Source organism: Python bivittatus, unplaced genomic scaffold, assembly GCF_059951505.1.
Source record: "Python bivittatus isolate LINGU-HERP-01145 unplaced genomic scaffold, Pbiv_v1 ctg000020_np1212, whole genome shotgun sequence".
NCBI lineage: Eukaryota > Metazoa > Chordata > Lepidosauria > Squamata > Pythonidae > Python > Python bivittatus.
Window position 1 is genome coordinate 92,692,339 of NW_028277030.1, and position 16,770 is coordinate 92,709,108.

Sequence of the window (16,770 nt, forward strand, 5' to 3'; positions counted from 1 at the left end):
GGGTACCACCTAGGACTCTTATGTTTCCATATACTGTTTTTAGCAAATATGTTCCAAATATTTAGAAATTACAATTACAACTTTACAATTATATACAATTATAAGTATAAAGAAAGATACAATTATACTATCTTTGACCTTAATAATAAGAAATTGTATATTATTTAAAATTTAAATATCCAATTAAAATTTAGCATTCCATTTTTTAATCATTAATTCAGGAGTCAAAGAAAGCAAATTTACTTGAACTACTTTTTAGTCATCTAATTTTTTAAAAATTTAAGCAAAATAATTAAAAACTACAAGTATTCACAGGAATCTATCAGCACAGGTAGAAGTATTTGTGGGCACTGCATCTCTCCCTACCCACCCCTTATAACCATGACCATCTACTTTCTCTTTATTTCTATTTTTTCTGCTCTTGCACACAAACACACCCATTCACAATAACCAAATGCAGACATATATCTATATCAGAACTGTGCAGAGCTTCAGATTTGATTCTGAAGTTGTTCAGAGTATGTGATGATGTAAACATAGCGCCTGTCTGCAACCAATCAAAGAATGTATCCAGTATTGTATAGCACATACAGAAGGCAAGTGTACAAACCCAGGAAAAAATGCAGCTGCTTTAAAGAGTTGCAAACAGATGCTACATTCACATGCTCCAAATCACCTTTTCAGAATAAAATCTGATGCTCTACACAATTCTAACAAATGTAACTTGAGAGCAGAGCAGATGTTTCTCTTTTTTCCTTCATAGAAGATGTATTCCTACCACATAACCTCCCCTCTCACATGAACCATACTTTGCCCTTGCATCCTTAATCTCTCACTGATATTGAAGAGTAAATAGAAAGTCTGAGAAAGTGCCTTAGCCAATAGTAATGAGATTTATAAACTCAAGCTGCATCAGAATTACAAATGATGCCATTAATTTCTGAGTCTGAGTTTCCCCCACCTCTGTAATTAATTTGCTTTGAATCACTATATTGTTAATAGCTCCATAGATGAGGAAAGCTGGAAATTAACTTAAAGTGCAACGGGGCTCTGGATTTTTTTAAGACAACAACAGGCTAAGGCACAAAATGTTCATGTGTGCACTCTCTTCCCTCTATTTTCTTCTAGATATAGCCTATTTCAATGTATTTTTAATTCATACATTTTTGTAGACTGAATTCAACAGCACAGTAGTGTGTGGGGAAACCTGAAACACTGAAATACTCCTAGCACTGTATTTTAACTGATTAGTTTTACTTTCTTGAATGAAAGATACTGATCCCACTGATATTGAATTATATTTTGGATGGGGTCCTACACATATGTCGGCCCAGCACAACTGGACCACACTGTCTCCCTTTAAAAAGTCTTTGATGGGGCTGAGTTTCTACAGCAACTCTGTTTTCACAGGGCTGCTTTAAGACTTTGCCTCCGTATCTGCAGTAGGAAGAAAAGGGTGAATCCCTGTTAATCTTCTTGTCCCTTTTAGACAACATGGCTAACTAGCATACATCACTTAATGAAGCGTATCACAAAAAAATAGCCCAAACTACTTTACAGTGATGAAAGAAAAATGCACACACCAAAAAATGGATATGAGAGTGTTATGAAAACTATTCAAATAGTAAAGCAATAATTAAGGGCTGTTTGGTTCAATTTTATGTTAATTAACTATATATTCAAATGAATTTCATACATTCATGTAACACAAAATCATGATAAGCATGAGATCCTCAGAGAAATCTCTGAAGAAATTTCAAATTACCATTCAATCTATCTTTTGTATTTTCTTCTTGACCCAAAGTGGGATATATAATATTCTTTACTAGTTCTTTTAATATTGTGAAAATTCAAATGTCAAAGGATTTCTTCATGGATCTTAATAATATTTGGGACTTAAAGGCAAATAGTGTAAAAATCTGAATGGAGAGACATTTTTCAGTTTCAGGTTTATCATTACACTTAAAATAAATGATTGAATTATCTGTACAGCCTGTACAGTCAACTCTTATTAATTTGGATAAAAATATATACTATGGTTACAAATTACTCTGGCTAGAGTCCAATGAATTATTTCTGATGATTGAATTTCTTCCATCAGCAGAACTAGGAAGATGGTGATTCCCCCTCCCCCTTGCAGTCCCTTGCATACCATCAAAATCTGTTCCAGAAGATTGGGAACCTGCCAAACTAGTTCCTTAGGCCAGAGGCAGAGGAGGCTACAGAGTAATATAAAACAGGATTTTTATAAGAAAACATCTACTCAAATTAGCATTGAATTCCAGATTTAATTATGTTGATTCATTAATTAAACTTAATTATTAAATCTTATATGCCTACCGACTTTGATGTGTCTTATCTCCATTGACAGTTTCCACTGATCAAAATCCATGAACTTTCTAAATTTACAGCCCAGATGTAAAAAACAAACAAAAAAAACCCCTACAGGCAGCAAGTAATATAAGGCATGTTCTTGTTTCATTCATAGAGGGATATTAACAAATCTGATAAATTACAAGGAAGAGCATGGATTCATATTGCTACATATTTCAGGGGAAATTACACACAAATATGATTTGAGTAAACCATGCTATTTTCTGATAATGAATGCTGAAAGCTCTTATCGTAACATATTTAGGTAACAATGGCCATTATTTAGCTCATCTCTGTTGAAGGGTTCACACATATAAAGAAAAAAGTCAACTGCTAAATGATGGGAGGGATAGAAAAGTTTGAGATAAATTGCCCTGACACCCATTCCCTGCTTACTGTTTTGCTGCTTACTTACTGACTGATATCTCTGATGTTTTACATTCATGCCTAGAGTACATACAGTGATATAGTCACCTATCCTCAAGTGGCTTAGCCAGAAATTCTACATATAGCACCAGGTAAATGAATCAGAGAAAGTAAACTGACAAAAGAGACAAAAACAATAAGAACATTACAGAGGCTCCATATTTCATTACAGGATTTTCTCTGCAACAAGCTTTTACCCCTACAATCTGTAACAGTACTATATCTACTGATATATTTAAACCATTTCAGATTTTGTCTTCTTCACTGTTCTGATTTCTTTATAAAGATACTGTAGCCAAAGTGCCATTTAAAGAAAAATGATGATAATAAGAACAAGACCAGCCTTTGTTATAAGTGAGGCAGATTTTTTTTAAAAAAGTGGGGAGAGTAGAATTAGGAAGGAGGCCTTTAAGAGGAAAACTGCCCTGTTATCCTTAAATCTCCTTCCTCAAATCCCAAAACTCAAGAGAAATCAGTCTTGCCCTTTCTACCCTTACCCTACCCTTTCTACCCATCCTCTACAGTCCTCCTGCAGATCATGGAGTTGCAGCTTCTGACTCCTTAAAAATTGCTCACCTCTAAAATAAAGGCTTCACTTTTGAACTAGGAGCATATATTTTTATTTATTTATTCAATTTATGTGGCCATCCATCTCAGACAACTAACTCTGGGTGGTGAACAATCATAAAATTAATTAAAACCAATTACAAACACAATATAAAAAAATAAATATATACAGGAGCCAAGAAAAATTATAATCCATAGATGTTAACATAACCAGGAAACAGAGCCCTTAACACACTTGGGACCCCAGGCCCAGGCACATAACCAGATCTTCAAGGCCTTACGAAAGGCCAGCAGGATCAGGGCCATCCTTATCTCTGGAGGAAGAATGTTTTAGAGGGAAAGCGTTACGGCAGAAAAGGCATGCTTCCTTTTTAGCATACTGCTAAAATTAATTAATTATCTTTTATTTAAGTTTGCTATTTCTTCAAGCTTGGAACTCTACAGCATCCTTAAACATGAGAATGACTACCAAGCCCAACACAAAAGCTACTTGTAGAGTGGAAATAGGATCATTATTTCATATTTTTTATTTGAGCTCTTATTAAAAAAATAATGCAGGCATACTAGCTAAAAGGAGTTCAATCATTAAATGATTAAACATTTGATTTAATGCTATTAAACCAATTTAGGATAACGTTAAACAAGTATATGAATTTGATCAACTATTTTAAAGCTTCTCAGCTGATGAAATATAAGTTGCTGGACCACTGCTATTTCCAAATATTTCCAAATATTTTATATTTCCAAATATAAGATATTGCCTTTTTTTTTATTCATTCAATAAAATAGTCTAGTCCTAGTCTAGTCTAGTGTAGTTACTACCTAACAAAGCCACCAAAAGTATACAAACAAGCATTCCTTCTATTATAAACTAAGCAGAAGTCAGTCAGTCAGTCAGTCAGTCAGTCAGTCAGTCTAACTATAATTGTATATATTTCTATGCTTTACAGTATGGGTGAATAGTAAGCTTACCTGGAGAAAAAGGCAAAAACGTTCCTCCTTTTATTATTGTAGACAAACTTACTCTGCCAAAAAAGCAGCATCTTAATCTCAACATCTAGCTATAGCTCTTGACAAAAGTCAAGGGCTGAGTCCATATGCAACATTACAGGAAATTTAAATAAGGCCACAGATGTTGAAACAACTCTGGCAAAGCTGATTTTCACAGAGGCAAAATTTTCACCAGTTGGTAACTTAGCAATATGATGTTTTTAATCCAACAGGTGAGGAAAAGAGGCATTTCTTCTTTATACCTGAATACCAAATAAACAAAAGTTATGAAACATGAAAGCTCTTAGTGTGAATCAAATAAAATTCAGTGCTCAATGATCAGCTAACAAGTGAAGTGACTATTTCAAAGCTAAGATTGGTGGAGGAAAAAATTGGAAAGTTTAATGGCTTGGTTCATGCTGAAATCAGATTTGATTTTATGAAGAAAGGAAAAGTCTAGATGCAAAACTACCCTGCCCTTCTAGAATTGTAATAATGGAGTCTCTGCAGAGAGCACAGATTTTCCAGCTTAGGAAGAAGAGAATGCCTCTAGAAATGCTACTTTACATGCAACCAAACAAACATCTGTCACTGACATTGATTTGAAGGGTTCAGCAGTCAACATGGAAAGAACCAGCAAGTCACTCTAAGAGTTCCCTCAAAAACTGATTCATAAAGAGATATGAGAAAACAGAACAATTATCAACAGTAACATGAAATGTTGGAATGTTAGCCAAATAAACGCTAATGAAAGCAAGTGGCTGACCTTTAAGAAAGGAAGGAAAAGTGGAATACAGGTGAAATGGGATGAAGGAATTAGACCTGACTGGAAAGGAATAAAAACAAGACTACTTCTACTTATGCATCACCCCTACTCAGATGGAAACCTATAAAATTTTGGAGACTACAAGGTGTCTCAAATAAAGAAACCAAGCTGTAAGGCAAAAGAAATGAAGGTTGAGATGGAGACTGTCCAGGACAGCAGGTCTGGCTGCTGAAAAAGCAAGAGGTAGCAATTTAGGGGGGGAAAACCCTGCCTGATGTATCTCAATGGAATTATCTGTATGCACCTAGTAGAGAAATGCCATATCCTATTCAATATCATGGTGATGAGTGATATTGGAGAAAATATATAGGATATATGAACCAAGTATGCAGAAACATACTGAAAGCAGAGTTGCGTTCCCCTCTATTCCTGAATCAAGGGCAATGCATGTTACATGCTGTAACAAAAAGGTTGACAATAGGTATCTTGCAGCAGACTAAAACCAAGGTCTGTATCACTAAGGATTAAAGCATTCATTTGTAACCTACAGAATTGTCATGGCTAAGAGTATACTGGAGCACAGAGAATACAGATGACATGAATCGCATTTAGAAAAATGTTCTGAGTAATGCACCATTCCCAAAGCAGTGGTATTATATGAAGTCATGTGTACCACCAGATTAAGAAAAACATCTGAAATCTGGAGGCCTTCAGAACAGTGAGAATTTTGGGCAAATTGTTAGTGCCAGGCTTCCCTAACTTAGACTTGGTAGTAGATCCTAGATCTCCAGAACTTATATTGCAAGACAACACTCCTACTGATTCATATTGATTGCCCAATGCCAGTGGGAAGGTACAAACATTCTTGTATACTCATTAGTTCAAACTCTTCCTCTTCCCATGAATTAACAGACACTTTGCATGGCATTTGGCGGTACTGAAGCACAGCACACATTAATTGCCATTCTGACTTGAGAACTACTGGTTCTTGGCTCACAGGCGCCAAGTTTCCTTGTCATATATTTAATAATTAATAGGAAAAATTAGAATATGGAATTCTCTGACAACCCTACTAAAATCTATCCTGTCCACAATCAGTAGGTAAAAAAGTTTGCAATTGTGACTTAAGATTGAAAATATTGCCCTTCCTTACACAGTGATGGAGAAAGTTCATTCATTTCTGCTTTCAAAAGAAGCTAGCAAGATAGTAACCAGCATTTCCCAGGCTTGAGAAAACTATTATGTCAACCTAACATAGCTGCTCTCGTGGTCTTGAAGAAAACTGTCAATTATCCACTGACTCTGAAAGGCTAAAGGAAAAAAACCCTAAAATTTAAATCATGAAAGTCAGGTTTTTGAATAGCATTTGACTGCTGTAATGCAGTAAGCTTATCTTCTGTCTGCGACAGAAATTAATCTAGCTTTATCATATCTGTGGGCCTTCTGCCTAGAAGTGAGATGCCATCTGATGAAGTAAGCTGCAGTTCATGAAAGTTTATGCCTTTTAATAAAATTTGTTAGTCAGAAAAGGTGCTACCAGACTCCTGATTCAATATAGAATTAAGTGTCTGGAGACTCAGAATTTATTGTCATACCTCAGTAAAGCTTGACAGCAAGACCTGCTAATACCTACCTCTAGCACTATCAAAGGAGAGCTTGCAGATCAAAACTAAGGATAAAGGGTGGCTACAGAGACCCTCCTGCAAGCTTACAAGCAGCTGATCAAACAAAGGTTAGGTGCAGATCAGGCACACATATCAACATTTAACCATTCCTGTTCCTCTAAAGATACAGACTGGCTCTGAAATAGGTCATAATAGATTCTGGCATCAAGGACAACTTTTTTGTAACTTCCATCATATTAAAATATGCTGTATCTAATCAGTCTGTCTGACCCCATTAGAGTTAATAATATTGAGAGCCTATTATTGTGTTCAGAATCTGTCAGCCCTTGAAATAAACTTCTGGAACTGTATTTTATTGATATAGACTATCATAAAAATCTTGAAAACCTGAAAGTATTTTTCTTTCCCTCCCTTTTATACTAAAAAAGTCAAGGGGGGGGGCAATTTTGAGTTTCTTCCTTACTCCTTCATATCCTTCTGGGCTAAGTTCATGTTTTCCTAATGTCTGTTTCTTTCCAGGCTATCTGCATACTCCTCTAACACTCTGCACCTCTAGAACTCATTATCAGTAATTATCAGGCCTCCCTGAAACTTTATTTAGCCTCCCCTTTACATTTCCTAATAGTCTTGGGAATGGACTGGCTTCAGACTCATAATCCACATATTCATTAAGGCCAGGATATCATCACCCTTAAAATTTATTTCTGGCATAAATTTAACATTTTAAAAATAAATGTTTTGCAACAGGTTCATACTACATGTGACATTCTGCGAGATACACCTAAACTGCATTTTTCAGAAATTTAATATACTTTGTTATATTTGGGGAACTTAAATGACAAGGCAATCCTTTTGTTGGAAAATCCAGATGAAGTCTGGAGTATATAGAATAAATCAACTGATAGGTTCAGATGATCAATTGTTGTAATTTGAGAAGTTGTAATATAAGACTCATTTGCCATTGAGTGACAACATCTTCAGTTAAAGCATCTTCTGTTGTCTCAATATAGGTGGGCATGTTTTAGAATCTCCACTACAGTAGAGAGAATTTTCCATATTCTCATGGAAAATTATCTGCCTATAATAAAATTATTTGTCTATAATAAAGAAGACAGGGAAACGTGAAATAAAGAATTGTAATGTACTCTCTCTTTTGTACATAAACATCAATGAAAGCTGTTTTGGCATTTCTATAAATTCAAATATAATTAAAAATATTACTTCATGTTCATTGGACACTTATGCAGACCGTAACCCGGTAGGTTAGCCACTCAAAAGATATTAGCTCGTATGACTGAGTTGTGGTATAGAAGCTCCTTTTGGAATAGATGTTATTTTATATATTCATTTGGTTCTAGAAGACCCATTAATACTCATATTCTAGCTGCTTATCTTCTTTTAAATTATATACTCTCTGGAACAGGAAACAAAAGAAATATTGTGCACCTTAATTACCGGAAAAAAATGATACCAGAAAGCTGGAAAGCCACCTATTTTCTGTCAATTATTGTGTGAAGAACACATCTTTCTTTCTATATTAAAAAAAAAAACACACACACACACATTTTACCACCAGAAGGACTATTTGGAGAACCACCTAAAAATTTGAACAGCATATGCTAGTCTGTTTTATTCATAATTTTCCTCTTGTTAAATAAACTGACTGATATCATGTTAATATAACTGTATAACGTAACATGAACATATATGTAACACTAGTTCTCCTGAGCACTTGGGCAGCCAGCAGTGGTTGAGTTCCCTGTGGGCCAGCAGGGCTGCTGGGGCTTTGGGTTGGTTTGTGCGTAGTGGTGGTGGGGAGACTGTTTATGTGTCCCTTGGCCTGGGAAGGAGATACACAGAGTGGAAGTAGACCAGGGGGAACTGAGGGGGCAGGCAGGACCATCTTAACAGTGACAGGCAGAGGGAAGCATGGAGGGAAGCGGGGGCAGGCTGCCCTCAGGGACACTGGATCCGCTGTTTGAAAGTAGTCGCACTGTCTGGCCCTCAGCTTCCACCCTTGGTGCCAGGCTATTGGATCCTCAGTGGCCCTAGACTTTGGCTATTGCTACTAAATGCCAGGTTGATGTGCAACAAAGCTGCCTTCATCCCTGAAGTTATCTTGGAGTGGGTGCCAACTTGGAATGTCTTATTGAGACCTGATTGGGCCGGGGGGGGGGGGGTGTTCCCCTTTAGGAGATGTGCCCAGCCAGGTTTTAGATTCCACAACAACTGAGAGCACAGGGAAGGGGAGGAAGTGTGCTGTTGTCATCCGTGAGTTGTTACAGGCTTTTCAGTTGGGAGGCATATAAATGAAATTATGATGGTTGGTCACACAGTCAGCCAGATGTTTAGATTGGATTTGGCATTTTTGTCCACCCATCAAGTCCTTCCCAAGGATCTGGGATAGGCAGATGTTGTTGTTTAATTAAAGGTATTGTCACAGGATATAAGCTGTTCCAAGTAAAGCTGCCTTTTGCAATTGACTGATGGTGATTTTGTCAGTGCCAATAGTGTTCTAGTGGTGCTCCAGATGTTTTGGGATTGCACCCAAAGTGCCTATTACTATTGGAACTATCTTTGCTTTCTTTTGCCACAGTCATTCTATTTCTATTTGCAGGTCTTGGTATTTTGTTATTTTCTCCAGTTCTTTCTCTTCTATTCTGCTGTCTCTAGGTATTGCAATGTCCACTATCCATACTTTTTTGTCTTTCTTATCAACAATTGTTAAGTCTGGGATGTTGTGGCAGGTGCTTGTCTGTTTGAATTCTACAGTCCCAGAGCACTTTAGCTTCTTCATTTTCTATTACTTTGTCTATTTTGTGGTCCCATCAGTTCTTGCTTGCAGGCAAATGGTATTTCTTGCAGATATTCCAATGCATCATTGTTGCTACTTTGTGATGCCATTGTTTGTACTCAGTCTGTGTGATCTTCTTGCAGCAGCTAACTAGGTGGTTGGTCCACTGTTACTTCAGCTTCAGTGATGTCATTCTTCAGAGGTGGCATTTGCTGTCTGTTGCTGTCTTTTCAATTCTGTCTTTGTATGCATTTGTTCTTAAGGTTTGATCTTGTGCAGCCAAAATTAGCCCCCCTGTTTCTTTCTTCAACTTTCCTGCTCTTAGCCATTGCCAGGTCTTATTGTTATCTGCTTTGCCTGCTAGTTTTGTGTGTGTGTGTCTGTGTGTGTGTACTGACCATGTAATGCTTTGCCTTGCCATGTCTTTCTATTCTTCATTTGTCTTTCTTATAAGCCAGTTTGGTCTCTCTGGTATTCAGTAAGCCTTCATGGTATAACTAGCTTCAGTGCATCTTCTTCACTGTCCTTCAGATATTCTTCCAAGGCCCTTTCTTCTTCTTCAGTTGTCTAGTGTACTTCTAGCATTAGACACCCACCAATGCTCATTGGTAAATAGAGTCTGTCAATGTTGCTGCGTGGATGAAAGGTATGTTTCATTGTCATTATTTTTCTGGTCTTCCTATCCAGGGCTTCTAGTTCTGCTTGATTCCAGTCCACTATTCCAGCTGTGTATGTAATGACTGGAATTGCCTAGGTGTTAATTGCCTTGATGGCATTTCTGCCACTGAGTTTGGACTTTAAGATCTTCTTCACTCTCATGATGTATTCACTACTAACCTTTTTCTTGACTTCAATGTGTTTGATGTTGTCAGCTTGAAGGATGCCCAGGTATTTGTAGTGATCTTCTTCATCTAGACTCTTGATGTTATTTCCATAGGGCATCTTCATTCCTTCAGTTTTCACGATTTTTCCCCTGTTGATGGTAAGGGTGGCACATTTGTCCATTGCAATATCTTGGCTATATATTCGGACAGTGCTGAGCAGCAATTTTATTTCAGATGGTGTTTTTCCATACAGCTTCAGATTGTCCATGTAAAGGAGGTGGGATAACCTGGCAGATATTTTTGATGCTTAATAGCCATGGCCTGACTTGTTCAATATTGTTGACAGAGGAATGAATGCAATGACAAACAGTAGTGTGATTGTGAGTCTCCCTGAAAGATTCCTCTCTTGATATTAACCTCTCCCAGTCTATCACCATTGACCGCCAGCTGTGTCTTCCACTGTGCTGTTGATCTTTACACAATAGGGAATGGAGTAATAAATTGAAACTTCCGTTAAAAAGACAGTCTGCTACAAAAGACCAGCCTGTGACCCTTCTGATGTCACTAAGCTATGGTGCCCAGTATCCCCAATTCACAACCAAATTGTGTACAGATGCTGGGACTTGCAATTGAGCAACATCTGGAGGGCCAAAAATTACAGATTAAAAATAATTTCCCAACCCTAAGCCCATGAAATCATAATTGTTATTAACACATGGGGCCACTTTCATCATTTTAGGGGGTACAGCGCTAAAAATTTCAAAAGTTCCTGATTCAAGGAATAATTTGTCTTTTTTTTTTTTTTTGGCACCTGTAATCTTTATACAAATCCTCTACTTCCTATTATAAATTACGATGCTTTAATAATGTACTAAGTTATAGCCTATCAGCTATAAATAAAGTATAAATTCTGAAAAGAACCATATGGTTTAGGTATTTCCATGGGGGAAAAGTGTGGTATACTCTACAAGCTTTCAATAGACTCAGGAGTCTGTTTTCTTATAGGTTCCCAGCAACTGAAAGGATGTGTTTCCTTGTTTGCTTCCAATAAAGGTATTAATTAATTAGACAGTGTGATGTATTGTCTCATCTGAATCCTATACAACTAAAACCTGCCTTTGGCAAATAGTAGCTTCTTAGGATATCACTGGCTAAAAAAATCACAACAATAAAAAGGAAAGAGAAAAATCCTTGGATGTATAGGCAAAAGTTAAATAACAACAACAATATGAAAATATATTTTGAAATGAGAGAAGCAAAAGGCCTGAGCACATGGAAATATCTGATGGTGGTAAGACATACCCAGATACCACAATAAGTAAAGCAAGGTAAAAATATCAGGACCAGCGTTAACTACATCAGAAACAAACAAACAAACAAACAAAAGATTAGAAAAAAAGAAAATCAATGGTGTATCAGAAAATCAAGGATATTGCAAAAAAGCTAAATGAATTCTATGCATCCATCCTACCTGTGGAAGATGTGACAGTTACCTATGTCTGAATTTTCATTTTCAGAAGGTGAGTCTAAAGAACTAAAGGAAATAGAAATAACAGGAAGTGAAGTTTCAGAACTTATTGACAAAGAAAACAGGTCAAGACCATATCCATCAAGAATTCCTAAAGAACTCACTTATGAAAATGTTATCTTTCTAATAAAATATAAAACATGTATCAGCTTGTATACTAGAGGTGTGGGAAGTGCGCAATATAGTAAGATAGTTAATACTTATTCCAAATCAGTTAGTGGAAAGCATGTTAAAGATACAACAAAGTACAACACAAGGCTAAATCTAATAAAAGGATTAAAATGGCTCTATTAATGGAAGATGTCTCATTAATCTTTTAAGTGCTAATAATAATGTAAAAAGAAGTGGTCTCCTGACATGATCTGGATTTTCAGAAAGCTTCTGAGAAAGTCCCTCATCAAGGATCCAGAGAAAACTTAGCAAGTAAGAGGCAACTTCTCATTAATCAACATCTCATTAAAACATCAGAAAACAGAGACCAGAACAGTATAGTACTTACAATATAACAGAATCTTCCAGAGGCAAGCTTTTTTTTAACTGTTCATAAATGATCTAACGTTGGGAGGAAATGGAGCAATGAGATGGCCACCAAAATTATTAACAGTTACTTTAAAAATCAGACAATAAATTCCATTTTAATATTCATTCCCTCTCAATGAAGGAGGGAATATACACTGAATGGGTTTACAGACTGATAATGATGGAACAGGAAAAAGATCTGGAATCATGGTTGTAAACCTACAGAAAATATCAACCAGGTTTTGTAGAAAAGACAGAATCTATTATATGAAAGGAAAAAAAAATCAGCCCCTCTCTAAGGATGAGTGGACAAAGTCCTATGAAACCTTCCAATGTCAGCTAAAACCAGTCCTAATTTCTCCCTCCAATTTAATAAATGTGGGCATGTGTCACAGTTATGTATATGTATGTCTCTACGAAAGCATGCCAGAAGCTAGACTTCAAATAAAAGGATATGGCCAGAACAACAAGATTATTAATTGGACCAATGACTACACATTAAAATTAATTACTTGTAAAGTAAGATATCCCCCATACAAAACTAATTCATTCCTATTTGCCTACTATTCTGCCTCTCCCATAAACCAATCTCACACACAGAAACATACAGGTACACACAAATATATTCCTTCCCCTCCATTCTTCCTGTCCATTCTTCCCCTCCATTCTAGTATAGCTACTAAAATGGTAGCTATAGTGAGAAGAGGGGCAATAGAAGTGGAAGAAAACTGGATGGAGATGAAGGGAAGGGAAGGGAAGGGAAGGGAAGGGAAGGGAAGGGAAGGGAAGGGAAGGGAAGGGAAGGGAAGGGAAGGGAAGGGAAGGGAAGGGAAGGGAAGGGAAGGGAAGGGAAGGGAAGGGAAGGGAAGGGAAGGGAAGGGAAAGAGGCCTTGTTTAGGCATTACAAACTCCTTCCAAGCAACAGCTAATTATTTGAGAAAAAACTTTTAACAACTGGGTAAATATTATATGTTATAAATCACAGGGAATAAAATCAAAAATTAAGTTACTAAAATTACTGTGAATAATTTTAAGAGTATTCACTTATAAGAAAGGTAAGTAGGGAAGGGAGAAAAAGAATGATGTAGTCATTATAAAGTATACATGGTGTGAGGCAAAGGTAGAGGGTCCCTTTTTCCCCAAAAAGGTCCCTCTTTCCCCAAATTTAAAGAGAAGGCAAACTCTTGGATACAGTTCCGGCATGACCTGTTTTGGACTTCTTGTAATATTCATAAAGGATGCCAAAGAACTTGGAGGAAATCTTCAGCTTCCTCTGCCAAGGACCATGGATTTTTGCCACATAGGTCCATCATTACTATAACATGACTATCAGGGCTTTTAAAAGAATAAAAGGACTAAAGAGTTTTTCTTTGGTCACTTTTGTTGGACATAGAATTATTATTTATCCTGGTTTCAGATCAAGAGTACCTCTTAAAACTCCAAATAATGTGGCTATTAAAAAAAGAGAAGACACCAGACAAATTAGGGAGCCAGGGACTACATCCCATAGCTGCAGCCAGATATCGCTTTTAACAAAATTATTGGCTCCCATGGCCTGAATGCAATTTGCACAGCATCCAAGGAAAAGTCAACCCATTTTTCTTAGGATTATCTCTGAGTTGTTTAGAAGGAAGGCCAGTTAAAATTAAGTCCTCCATTCAGAGAAAAATTGTTTTGGCAAGTATAAAGTTGGTCATGGGAGTACAGAAAGCAGCCAAGATGCTTCAAAATTCTCGCTTAGGGCAGCATTAACCATCTTTGGACATATCTGTAAGAATGTGGTTTATGAGATCATGTTGATTTACTCAGGAGGAAGGTTGGTATACAAATGCAATACAATGCAATAAACAAGAAGTCTTAGGCAACTGCTACAATTTCTTAAAGTTAGCAGGAAGGAAATAATGTCTGTTATTTTGAGGATACCCTTATCCTTAGTGGATTGTTACAAGTACTTAAGATGGAACCATACTCCACTGGAGAAAATAGTATTTACTAAGCTTTAATATTTGTTTGTATTAATTATCCAAATTTTAAAAGAACGCAGATCATGACATACATGATTTTATATACCTCTATCACATTCTCCTTTATCATTTTTAAGATAAATAGCCATATTGTTCTAGCCTCTTTATCATTTTGATTACATAGAATCTTTCTATGATTGGTGTGTATTTGTTTACCATTCCTGCACACTGTGTTGATATTTTAACTGTTATCACCAAGACTTCTGTTCCTTGTTTAATCACTACCCAGTTTCCATTATATATTCGAATTCTGATATTTTGGTCCAGTGTGTACTACTGCATTTGCTTACACTGAACTGCATTTACCATTTAAAATCTTGTTAATCCAGTTCAAAGAGAACTTTTTAGAACTCTTCACAATCAATTTTTGACTGTAACACTTCCCCATTCCCTATAAGCAAAGACTTACACTTTAAATTTAGAACAATTTTATAAACAGTAACAGTTACTTGTAAGTTCATTTATCCTGTCCTTAGAAATACAAAGAGTTGTATTCCCTTAAGTATGACAGGACCCTTAAGAAAGGGTTGTTGTTAAGTAAATGCCTAAAGTACATTATGGCTGGATCTTACCCATTTCTTCAGATACATGAAGGAGTTCAAAAGAGTTTATTCCCTTAAGTGTGACAGGACTGTGATCCTTAATGCACTGTAACTTACTAGCGGATTATATGCTTTGCATATCTGATAACGTACTTCCTAACAACTCAAAATTAGGTTTTGAAATCTTTAGTCTGAAATGTCCAAGTACTGCTGCCAATCACTGTAGATCAAGCATGGGCAACACAAGGTTTATAGGCTGCATATAATCCTGGGAAAGTATTTAACTTTTATATACACATGGACACATCTCTGCATAGCCACAAGCAGTCCACCATTCAACAGGATAAGGCTGAGATTTGCTGCATTTTTGCTGCTAATGGCAGCAGAAACTCAGTGATTTTCCCACAGGGATTTTGCTGATGGGAAAAGGAAACCCTAATCTCTTCCCTTTTTCTTCCAACAGAGTTAAAAATTTGGGGAAGGGGGAGTGAATATGTATGTACATATGTAACAGAGAGGCGAGAACATAAAATGTTGCCTATCCCTGCTAATAGATACATTGTCTTTTTAAAAGGCAGATTCCTATGAACACCATGAACTCCTACAATCAGGAGCAGTTCAAACTAAAAAAGACAGATTTAAACTCTTAAGTTCTGTGAAATCAATCTTAGCTTAAAAAAAAAGAAAGAAAATAACCCTAGTTGCAAAATAGTCATAAAGTAGAACTAAGTAATAATTGTTTTTGTGTATATCACGAGTTTAGGGAAAATGGAAAGAAAGCTTCATAGATATCTTTCTTCAAAATGTTACTGATTCCACATATAGGTTCATTGAGATATGTAGAGCTGAGCTGACTCAATCCATAAATAATTTTAGGAACAGAAGCTGGAACTGTGAAATGCTGGAATACTTTCTGAACATGCCAGACCAAGACAAAAAGGAGAGTTGCCACTTGAATTTGGAGGATAAGTTGATACTTAATACGAAAAATGGCAGAGCAACTTTTAGATTTGAAGGGGTGGGTAGAGGAAAATCAACAGAATGTGAGGGAATACAGAAAGATTCATCACAAGAGGATGAGTTAAAAATGATAAGATTGCACATGGAATACTGTATAAATTTTAGTCACTATATCTGAAAAGTTATAATGTAGAGCTGGAGAAAGTGCAAAAACCTCCTCAAATAACCAAATGATTAGGGGATAGAGCCATACCCCTATAAGAATGACATTTTCTATGGTTTTTTTTAGCTCGGAATGAGAGTGGACAAAGAGAGACATGATGGAAATATATAAAATCATGCATGATATGCAGAAAGATATAACTGTTTTCTTACTTTCACAATATTATATATAACTCAAAGAAATCTAATACAACTAAAAGTAGAGGGCTTCAAGATCAATAAAAGAAAGTACTTCTCTACACAGACATAATTAAATTGCAGAATTTTTTGCCAACAGTTGTCATGATAGCCTCCAATTTTAATGGGATTAAAAGGGAGCTGGACAATTCATAGAGAACTAACTTACCTTTGTAAGTAACCTTGTGGCTTCTAGAATCATAGGGATCCTAAATACCAGCTGTTTCCCAAATCCAAATGAATCTGGTTGGACGTTTAGGATGAATGCTGGACTAAATAGTCCAAATCCAGCAACACTTTTTTGTGTTTTTATGAATAAAATTTCAAGGTATCAAGGGTCTTCTCATCAACAGATCCATTGTCTGTTCATTTATAGTATTAGATGATCCAAATGCTATATGGGTTCTTTAATGTTTTAAGACTATACCTATTG

At 36.3% G+C, this 16,770-nt stretch overlaps 1 protein-coding gene across 5 annotated transcripts in view; it reads right to left on the bottom strand.

Moving 5' to 3' along the window:
* Positions 1–16,770, bottom strand: part of AKT3 (AKT serine/threonine kinase 3) — a 213,156-nt gene that overhangs the window by 90,694 nt on the left and 105,692 nt on the right. Inside the window, exon 3 of one of the 5 annotated variants that reach the window (XM_025177707.2) lies at positions 11,837–11,899. The exons of the other annotated variants lie outside the window; for them this stretch is intronic. The gene's annotated coding sequence lies outside the window, so the exon portion shown is untranslated. The remainder of the gene's footprint in view (positions 1–11,836; positions 11,900–16,770) is intronic. 5 annotated transcript variants of the gene reach the window in all.